This window comes from Dasypus novemcinctus, chromosome 27 (genome assembly GCF_030445035.2).
Source record: "Dasypus novemcinctus isolate mDasNov1 chromosome 27, mDasNov1.1.hap2, whole genome shotgun sequence".
NCBI lineage: Eukaryota > Metazoa > Chordata > Mammalia > Cingulata > Dasypodidae > Dasypus > Dasypus novemcinctus.
Window position 1 is genome coordinate 52484567 of NC_080699.1, and position 10256 is coordinate 52494822.

At 37.8% G+C, this 10256-nt stretch overlaps 1 pseudogene; it reads left to right on the top strand.

The window, feature by feature from the left end:
- The first annotated feature begins 1320 nt into the window (after positions 1 to 1320).
- Positions 1321 to 8000, top strand: LOC101426826 (double-strand-break repair protein rad21 homolog pseudogene; annotated as a pseudogene).
- The last annotated feature ends 2256 nt before the right edge of the window (positions 8001 to 10256 follow it).

The following is a 10256-nucleotide window of genomic DNA, read 5'->3' on the forward strand; positions in this document are numbered from 1 at the left end:
CACCATGATTTAAACATCCAAAAATATTGCTCTCTTACCTCCAGACATACTTGCCAGGCTGTGATGGAATTGTACAAGTAGCAGTCAGTTGGCACTAGGGGCTGGGATTGGTATAGTGGGAAATGGTGAAGGTCAGGAGGCTCAGGAGTGCTGATGAAGGAAATATACTACATCTGCAATAGCTGCACACATAAACCTGATTTTGAAAGCCTGTCCTTTCTCTTACATTTCTATGGATTAAATTTTTTTCTTGAACTTTAACTAGACCAGTCTTTGCACTCTTAATTTGTATATATTAATTGCCAATTTTGAGAGTTATATTGAGAATTAAAGTGTGTAATATTTGAATAATAGTGAATAAATTACATAGGGAATTATAAATAAACAATGGGGTTCATGTTATTCATTTGGTTGCTTATGCCATCTTGGCTAAGAAAGGAAAAAAACAAACCTCAAGGGTTTAATAATCAGGAGTGGAGGGTTCTTGTAAAATCCAGTGTCAAAATAAAAAGAGTACATGTTAATAGATGCAAAGCAGAAACATATGTAGCAGATAAGAAAGTGGTCATCAGAGATTCTTAAGTAGAATTTCAAAATGAAATCAGTATCAAGATTTATGTCGGTGGAAGTGGAGAAACAAACAATTTTCCACCTTGTCAGCAATTAATGCATTATACCCATGTAAAGTTTAGAGGGGCTCTCATGTAGTAGTAACCTCCTATATTAATCCAGATTGTCATTGGTCATCAGTTAATGCCATTGAATGTTAACACTTATAAAATACTTCTAATGAGTCAGTATATAGAAATCTTATTAATATTAACGCAATCTTCTACTATACCACTTTTTCTGCTAGTATGTGCTATGTGATGAAAATTAACCAAACATGATTACATGCTCTTAAAAAATATTTTTGTACTTTTTATTGCAACATATAAACAACTAAAAATTCCTTACATTAATCATTTTAAGTATGCAATTCACTGATATTATTTACACTGAAAATACTATACTATTATCATCAAAATCCCAACAACTCTGCTCTCATTAAGTGATAAATCTTTATCCCATCCTACCCCCTGTGCCAGTAATCTATTACCTGTCTCTATGAAATTTGTTTACTTTCTACTCTACCCTGGAAGTAAGATACAGAAGGAACAAGAATAAAGGAGCTTGAAGCAACACTATGTTCCTTCCTACTAATTAGTATGAACTTCAGATAATAAAATTGGATAAATATCAGCTGATATAGTTAGGTTAATTTTTTCCCTCACATTGTTTCTCCATTTTCTCTTGATGTCCAAAGTACATTCCTCAAAGATGCCCAACTCTACCACTGTGACTGAATTCCTGCTTACAAGATTTTCTGAAGTTTGGGAGTACAGAGCCTTGCACACTGTGCTATTCCTTCTGATGTACTTGGCAACCCTGATGGGCAACTTTCTCATTGTCACAGTAACCACCCTTGACAAGAAATTTCACATCCCCATGTTCTTTTTCCTTAGAAATCTTTCTGTTTTGGACATGTGTTACATTTCTGTTTCAGTACCCAAAGCATGTGTCATCTTCCTGCTTGACAATAGGGTGATCTCCATGGCAGGATGTGCAGCTCAGATCTTCCTTGTGCTTTGGTTTGCTTACATAGAGCTGCTGTTGCTCACCATCATGGCCTGGGACCACTATGTGGCCATCTGCCAGCCCTCCACTACTCTGATCATGACCCCTTGGCTCTGTGTCCACATGGCTCTGGCCACCCTACTCAGTGGTGTGGTCTTTGCAGAATTCCTCACTGGAAATACATTCCAGCTGCCGCCCTTCTGTCAGTCCAGTGTGACCCATCAGTTCTTCTGTGATGTCCCCTCTCTACTGAAGCTCTCCTGCTCTGACACCATAAGCAATGAAATTTCTATTTTTATCTCTGTGGTGGTTATTGATGGTGGCTGCTTTGCCTTCATAATTATGTCTAATATTCATGTATTTTCTACTGTGCTCAAGTTTCCAATCAGAGGAGAGTGAGGAAAGGCTTTTTCCACCTGTGTCCCTCACATCCTTGTGGTGACCATCTTTCTCGGCTCAGATGTTGCTGAGTATATGAAGCCAACCTCCAACTCACTCACAATTCATGACATGATCACCTCTGTGTTCTATTCCATAGTTCCTCCTTTCTTGAATCCTCTAACCTATAGTCTTAGAAACAAGCAGATAAAAGAGGTTGTAAGGAAAATGATAAGCAAAATGGTGTATTTTGGAAGTGTTAGGATAAGTTTTTCAAGATAGTCCCATGTTGATGAGGTTATTTTGAAAATGCTTCAAATTTAACTTTATTGCCTATATCTAATTGTTGGGACTTTAACATGAGTTCTAAGGGATAATCATTGTATTTTGAAACTGCATAAAAGCAAAGTAAGCAAACATCTTTTCTAGGTTTCCCCTCCAAGGTTTGCACATACACTGATGCCTAAAACATCAGTGCTTAAGGCTATTTTCTAAAAAGTTTATGTTAAAGTTTTTTTTTTCTAATTATCTCTTTTAAATCTTTAGAATACTAGAATAAAAATGTTATATAGTAATGTTGTCTGCTATATGCAACTATAAAACAGATAATCATTTACTTATTCATGAATTTAAAATATCTCTAAAAGTGTAAATCATATATTTTATCTTTATAAAACAGAAGCATACAATGAGGGTGTAGTTGGTAAGATAGATCAATGATATTTTTCCTGTTTTTTTCATATTATAGAAGAATAGATTTTCAATAACTACATTTTGTTCTGCCAAAAAATATTATTTACAAACCATTTTTTAGTGGCCCATTTAGAAAATTTAGGATTAAGATTATTTATTAATAGGTATTCAACTCCTTTTAACAAGAATGCATAAAAAGTTAATTTATTTCCATTTCAATTTTAAAGCTTCTGTTACATTGTTGAAATATATTAAGAAAACAGTATGATTGACATATGGATGCCAGAAGAGTTTCCTATAGGTTTCTCACATCTGAGGACCCATAATCCCTATAATGCTTATAATGCTTGCTGTCTGCACAATAAATCTCTAGTGGATAAAAAGTAATCAGCCATTGTGACAGTATGAAATTGTTTATGAATCCCCAAAAGAGAAATATTACACTTGTAAGCTAATTTCTTCCTCTGGGTGTGTGGTACCCTTCAATTGCATTTAATTCAGTTGAGGGTCCTTTGATTAGATTATTTAATAAGATTGTTTTAGGGTTTTTGATTGAACTAAATCACTGAGGTGAAATGCAGGTTGAGTGCCCACCCCCTTGCTGGCTCTGATATAAATGGACTCACAGGGACAGACAGAGGATAAAAGGGAGCTGGGATATTCGATTCTGCAATGTGAGAAAAAGAATTGCTTAAGCACAAAAGCCCCAAGAAGCTGACCCCATGGAGCAGTCAAGAGGAGAGCAGCCCTGCTATATACCTGCTAGCTTGCAGCTGAACTTGGGAAGAGAGCAGGACTGCCAAAACTGATATAGAAGGCCTGGAAAAAGATAAGCCCTATACCTGGTTACTCACAGATGAGCTCCAAGAAATGGTAGATTCTGGAGGGGAAGGCAGAGACCTCTCAGAGATCGGTGTTCATCTTGCTTCACCATGTTCCAACAACTCCAGGACCAACAGTAGCTGACCTTGGTGAAAAAGCACCTCTTATGGTGCCTTGAGTTGGTCTTTCCATGACCTTGGAACTGTAAGATTTACCCCAAATAAATATATTTCATAAAGGCTAACACATTTCTGGTACTTTGCATTGGCAACCCTCTGGCAAATTAAAACAGTCATATGGAATCAATATATCCAAAATGTAGCAACATTTCATATTGCAGTATTTACTTTCTTGGTCTGTGAATTGGGAACACTCTTAACACCAATTAAAAAGCACTAATGCATCTCTTAATTCTACGATAGTTATTATTAGTCTGATGATGTGAATAATTGATGAAATACAGTGGTTTCAAACTATTTTATGTGAAATTTTTATTGCAGAACATTTGCAGTTAAATGATACTGTACCCCACATATGTAAGTATATATTTTTATATTATCTATATTTGTAATTGCATTAATGCCTTGTGTAGCTAGTAATGTATAAACATTAATATGATTTAAAATAATTGCCGTGAAATAAGTTTAAATACAGGCATATATTTCCTATAAAAACAATTTATACCTGAAACAACTTATTCCCTTGTTTTTCACAATCTAATTTGGAGGCCAATTCCTTAATGCAAATATACATATTTGCTTTTACCTTTACAATTTAAAATATCAATTTGAAATATTCATCAAATAAGATGGCATGAAAATTTTACACATATAAAGACACAGCATGACAATATATGAAGGAAAACTAAGAGGACAAAATGAACTAATGGAAAAAGGGTGCTGTATTCAAACAATTTGATAGATGGTACGCGAAAACTGATAAGACCATCAGATAAAGATACCTTTTATATTTGAACAACACAATTTACCAAGTTGGCCCAGTTGATATTTGTAGAACAGTATACCACAAAATTTCAACCTATTATTTTCAAAAGCACATTGAACATTTAACAGATGGTCTTATATTGGGCTACAAGTTCACAAAACCCAAAAGACTGCACCATACAGAATACAGTCTTTGACCTCAGAAGTTAATAGCAAGAAGGAAGGGTCAAAAACTCTTATTATAATTGTTCAGATGTCTATTTCTCCTTTTAGTTCTATCAGTTTGCTTCACATATTTTGAGGCTGTGTTATTTTCTGGAGAAGCGTTTGGTATTTTATGTTATCTCATTAATATCTTGCTAATCTCTGGAATTATCTTCTTTATCTCTGAAAAGAATCTATGCTCTGAAGTCTACTTTATATTAGTGTTAACTTGTGCATTTTTATATTTCTTTTATATATTTAATGTATTTATTTCTTTATGTTTAAACTGCATTTTTGAAGGCAAAATAAAATTGGGTCTGGCATTTAATCTTATGAGAAAATCTCATCCTTTTAATTGTGGTGTTTGACTAATTAATTGTAATTATAAATATGTTTAGATTTAATTGTATCATATTGCTACTTGCTTGGTCCCATTTGTTCCTTGTTCCATGTTTCCCCTGCTAGGCCTTCATTTTTTAATCAATTTTTAAAATATATATCAATAAAGCATACAATTCAGCAAAGGTATACAATCAATGATGAACATAGGTGTTCATCATTTCAATCATTATTAAAGCATTTTCAGCATTTCAATAATAATTAAAAAAACAGAAACAAACAAGAAAATTCCTCACCTCTCAATCTCTGTTTCCTCTGCTGTACATAGTTACTATTTCTGGCTATTCTTACACCATTATTTATTGGGTTATTAAGCACTTTTGAGATATATTCAGATACCATATGATCTATCCAAAGTGTATAAACAGTGGCTTTTAGTATAATCACAATGTTGTACATTCATCATCTCAGAACTATTAGAACAGTTTTCACTACTCCAAAAAGAAAGACTCCACACCCCTATCATTCCTTCTTCAGCCCTACATAACCACAATCTAATTTCATCTTTATAAACTGATTTATAATTGCATTTCATATAAGTGGAATCATGCAATATGTAGTTCTCTGTGTCTGGCCTCCTTCACTTAGTATAATGGTTTTTTTTGTCTGATAATAGGCCTTCATTCTTTATTGATTAATCTCATCTCCTTTGTTGGATTGCTAATTATAATTCTTTATCAAGTGTTGGTTGCCATTTTACTATAAGTATGCATGTATAACACATCATGGATTAACTTCATCTGATATATACAACTTGAGCTATAGTATAAGAATCTTCCAATAGTATACTTTGGATAGTAATATATCCATTATCCACTTAACCTAATAGGTATGTTAAAACCACAAATCAGAGTTATATTTCTGTGCCAACAGTTGCTTAACTTTTGCAAATATTTTAATAATTAGGAAACAATCTTAACATTATTGTCCATCTGTTTATCATTTCTGATGCCTTTCAGCCCTTTGTGAAGATAAATATTTTCAGCACCTATCATCATGCTTCTCCTTAAAGGACTCATTCAAAATTTCTTGAAGTGTGGATATGGTGATGAATTCTTTGGCAGCAGCCCTGGGGCAGAGGGAAGTGTCTGAAGTAACACTGCACAAGGACTCACCCACTTTCCTGCCTCCACCCCTGACCCTTTTCCCCTCCCAGGGCCCCTCATCCATACCCTAGCTAGTGGCTCATCAGAGGTAAGGAGCTCATCAAGGCCCATGTGTTTGGATGTAATTTAGAGAACAGTGTGGACAGCATCATCTCTCCCAAGGTGAAGATGACACTTCAAACATCAGGACATCTCTTACTGGAAGTATTTCCAATCTATCACAGGGAAGCCAAATATCTCCTTGCAGACTGTGATGAGGCATTCATTAAGATAAAGATGGCTTTTCAGCCAGATGTTGTTCACCTGCCTGAGGCAAATCAGGAAGCAACTTATCATGCCATTACCTTACCTGAAGAATTTCATGACTTTGATCAACCATTGCCTCACTTAGATGACATCAATGTGGCCCAGCTGTTCAGCCTAAACCAGAGTAGACTGGAAAAGAGAACCACGAGAGAAGTTGGGAGCATCATTGTCTACAAGGAAATGATTTTGGCAGCTTTAGAATGGGTGACCTTGAGATAATGAGAGAAGGCAGTGCTTTTGAGGATGACAATTAAATGGAAGAGATTTCCTAACCTATTACTTGACCCTGATCAGAGCACCAGCAATCAGAATGAGAAAATTAACTATCTCGAGTATAAAGACCAAAATAAGATTTAAGAGAAGGAAATGATGTGGTATTTTAGATGACAAATTTATTAGTAATAATGGTGGTGGTATCTTTAACTACCCCCTGCTCTCTCTGAGGCAGGGGTGATATTGCCAGAACTGCCTGCACATGATGATATGGATGAGGATGATAACATATCAGTGGGTGGGCCTGATAGTCCTGATTCAATGGATCCTGTTGAATAAATGCCAACTATGACTGATCAAACAACACTTGTTCCAAATGAAGAAGTATTTGCTCTGGAACCTGTTAATATCTCTGTCAAAGAAACAAGAGCCAAGAGGAAGAATTCTTATTGGCAGTGTCGAAGAATTGGACAGCAAGACAACTAGAGCCCAACTGAGTGATTATTCTGATATTGCTACTATTTTGGATCTGACTTCATCCACCAAGAAACTGATGATGTGGAAAGACACTTCTCTTTACCTGCTCAGCCTTTGTGGAATAATAGACTACTCAAGATCTTCACATGCTGCCTTACACTGCTTGTACCACAAGACATTAGAAAAAGGAGGAAAGGAGGAGAAGCTGATAATTTAGGTGAGTTCCTTAAGGAATTTGAAAATCCAAAGGCTCCCAGAGATAAGCAGCAACAGCAACATCAACAACATGATGTTATTGACGAGCCCATATTGGAAGAATTGAACCACCTCCAGGAGTCAGTGATGGAAACACAAATATGGATAAGGCAACCATGCCCCCACCTCCACCTAAGGGAGTTAAGTAAGGGCTGGACAAGTTGACCCAGGACCTTGATACCTCAGCCAGTTGAGCAGATGGAAAGACCCCATGTTGAACTACTCAGGAAGAGTCTCCAAATATCTGCCAGCTACTACCAGGGCTAGAACTTCTACCAGGAAAGAAGGAAAAAGTGAAGGAGAAAGAAGATAATGAAGATGCTTCTAGGAGTGATCAAGATCAAGAAGAAAAAAGATGAAACAAAAGAACTCTGCCAAAACTTCTTGGTCTTCAGTGAGCTCTTGCTAAAATTGGAGTTGAATCTTTAAGTTTGCTTGAGCTATGTTGAAACACAAACAGAAAAAAAGCTGCAGCGAAGTTCTACAGCTTCTGGTTCATAAAAAGCAGCAAACTATTGAGCTGATACAGGAAGAACCATACAGTGACATCATTGTCATACCTGGACCAAGATTCCATATTATTTGAGCAGCACCGAACATTATAGCTAGTGTTAATTTCACTAGTGTGTACAAATTTCCCCCATATGCAGAGCACACATGCAAAAACCTTCCAGAATATTTATATTTTTGTCTACACAATGTCTCCACCTTTTTCTTTAATATTTTCCCCCAGTATTTTAAATTTATCAATTTCATCTTTAGGGGAGCTGCTTATTTGGTTTGTGTTTATGTTCTGATGGAGAAAGCAAGTACCTCAAGGACCCAGAAGATTATTTTAACAGTTCATTTAGAAAAGGTACGTGCAATTTTCGTGCATGTAATTATGTTGAGTAGCAATTGAAACTCATGATTTTTTTTTTTAATTTTTTTATTTTTTATTGACTTTGTAATAATATTACATTAAAAATATATATGTGAGGTCCCATTCAACCCCACCCCCCCACCCCCCCCCTCCCCCCCCCCCCATCAACACTCGTTCCCATCATCATGACACATCCATTGGATTTGGTAAGTACATCTTTGGGCACCTCTGCACCTCATATACATTGGTTCACATCATGGCCCATACTCTCCTCTATTCCATCATGTAGGCCCTGTGAGGATTTACAATGTCCGGTGATTACCTCTGAAGCACCATCCAGGGCAGCTCCATGTCCCGAAGACGCCTCCACCTCTCATCTCTTCCTGCCTTTCCCCATACCCTTTGTCCATTATGTCCACTTTTCCCAATCCAATGCCACCTCTTCTATGTGGACACTGGATTGGTTGTGTCCATTGCACCTTTATGTCAAGAGGAGGCTCAGATTCCACCTGGATGCTGGATGCAATCCTCCCATTTTCAGTTGTAATCACTCTAGGCTCCATGGTGTGGTGGTTGTCCTTCTTCACCTCCATCTTAGCTGAGTGTGGTAAGTCCAATAAATCAGATTGTAGGTGCTGGAGTCTGTTGAGGCTCAGGATCTGGCTATCACATTGTCAGTCCAGAGATTCAAATCCCCTAAATATATCTTAAACCCCAACATTAACTGCACCTCCAGCACATTATCATGAAAGTCTTATGAAGGGAGATCCCATCTGAGTCCAGATTCATCACACATAAACACCATTTCCAAAGAGGGGCCATCTGCCCTGGTGAAACTCATGATTTTTATCTTAATTCTCCATTACTGCTTTGAAAAGGTAAACCTGTTTCAGAAAATGTCTGCCTGGGACAAACCGGAGGGCTGAGCGCCCCCCTCAGGACTTCTGAGTCTGTAGGTCTGGATGGGGCCATGAATTTTCATTTCTAAGTATCACTGATGCTGTTGGTCTAGGGGTCACACTTGGAAAATCCCTGGCAGACTGAACCCCAGGAGGACAGTTGTCTCCCCAGCACCTGGCCCAATGCCTGGCACATGAACAGTTGGAGGAACCAGCATTTTTTAAAAGTTTTGAGACATGCGCTGGACCCCATCTCATGTCAATGTTCACTGACAGTACAGTGCCCCAGGCCTGTGGGAGGTGCTGGGCTGCAGCAGAGACCAGATAGATGGGGTGGGGTAGGGGTGGGGACACAGACTGTGGACAAATTTCCCAGATCCTAGTGGAGCCATAAAGAAGTGCAGGATGCTGCAAGTGACCACTGGCTTGACCAAGGAGGAGAGTGTGAAGTTTAAGCTAAGGAGGCCCATAGGATGCATGGACCTTCCCTCTCCCCTCCTTCCCTTGTGAGGGTCCTTCCACCCAGAGAGTCTTGGATTCCAACTGGAGGTTGGCTGGTTTGACTTGGACTGTTCTGGAGGCAGAATGGACCTAGGCTGAATTCCTGGCTTCTCCCCTGCCTGGCTGAGGTGCCTGGAACACTTTTCTTGGCTAATTATCTCATATTTCTTGCCTGTTCTGTGGATTTAATAGGAAAGTATGTGATAGTCATGGGTGGGATTCAGGTGTGCAAACCCGAGCCGTGACTTCAGGCTGTGAGGATAACAGACGTTTCTGCTAATCCCATCCATGAACACACGTGGGAACTGGAAGTGGAAGACTTACACAGGAATACCACTTGGGTTTCAAGGACATTATACAATGTGTACTTTGTAAAAGTTTCTCAGAGAACTTTGGTTCATCAAGGCGTCTGGATGTAGGATTTTTTTTTAATACTAGGAAACTTCAGCTACTCAGCCTCCACTGTTGGCCCTTGCTTTGAATATGTTTGCTGATAAAAAGATGTTTTATTTTTTCTTTTGAGTTTATGTGTGTTAACTTTCTCTCCTCTTCCTCACACCCCCCCCCTCCAAAACACACA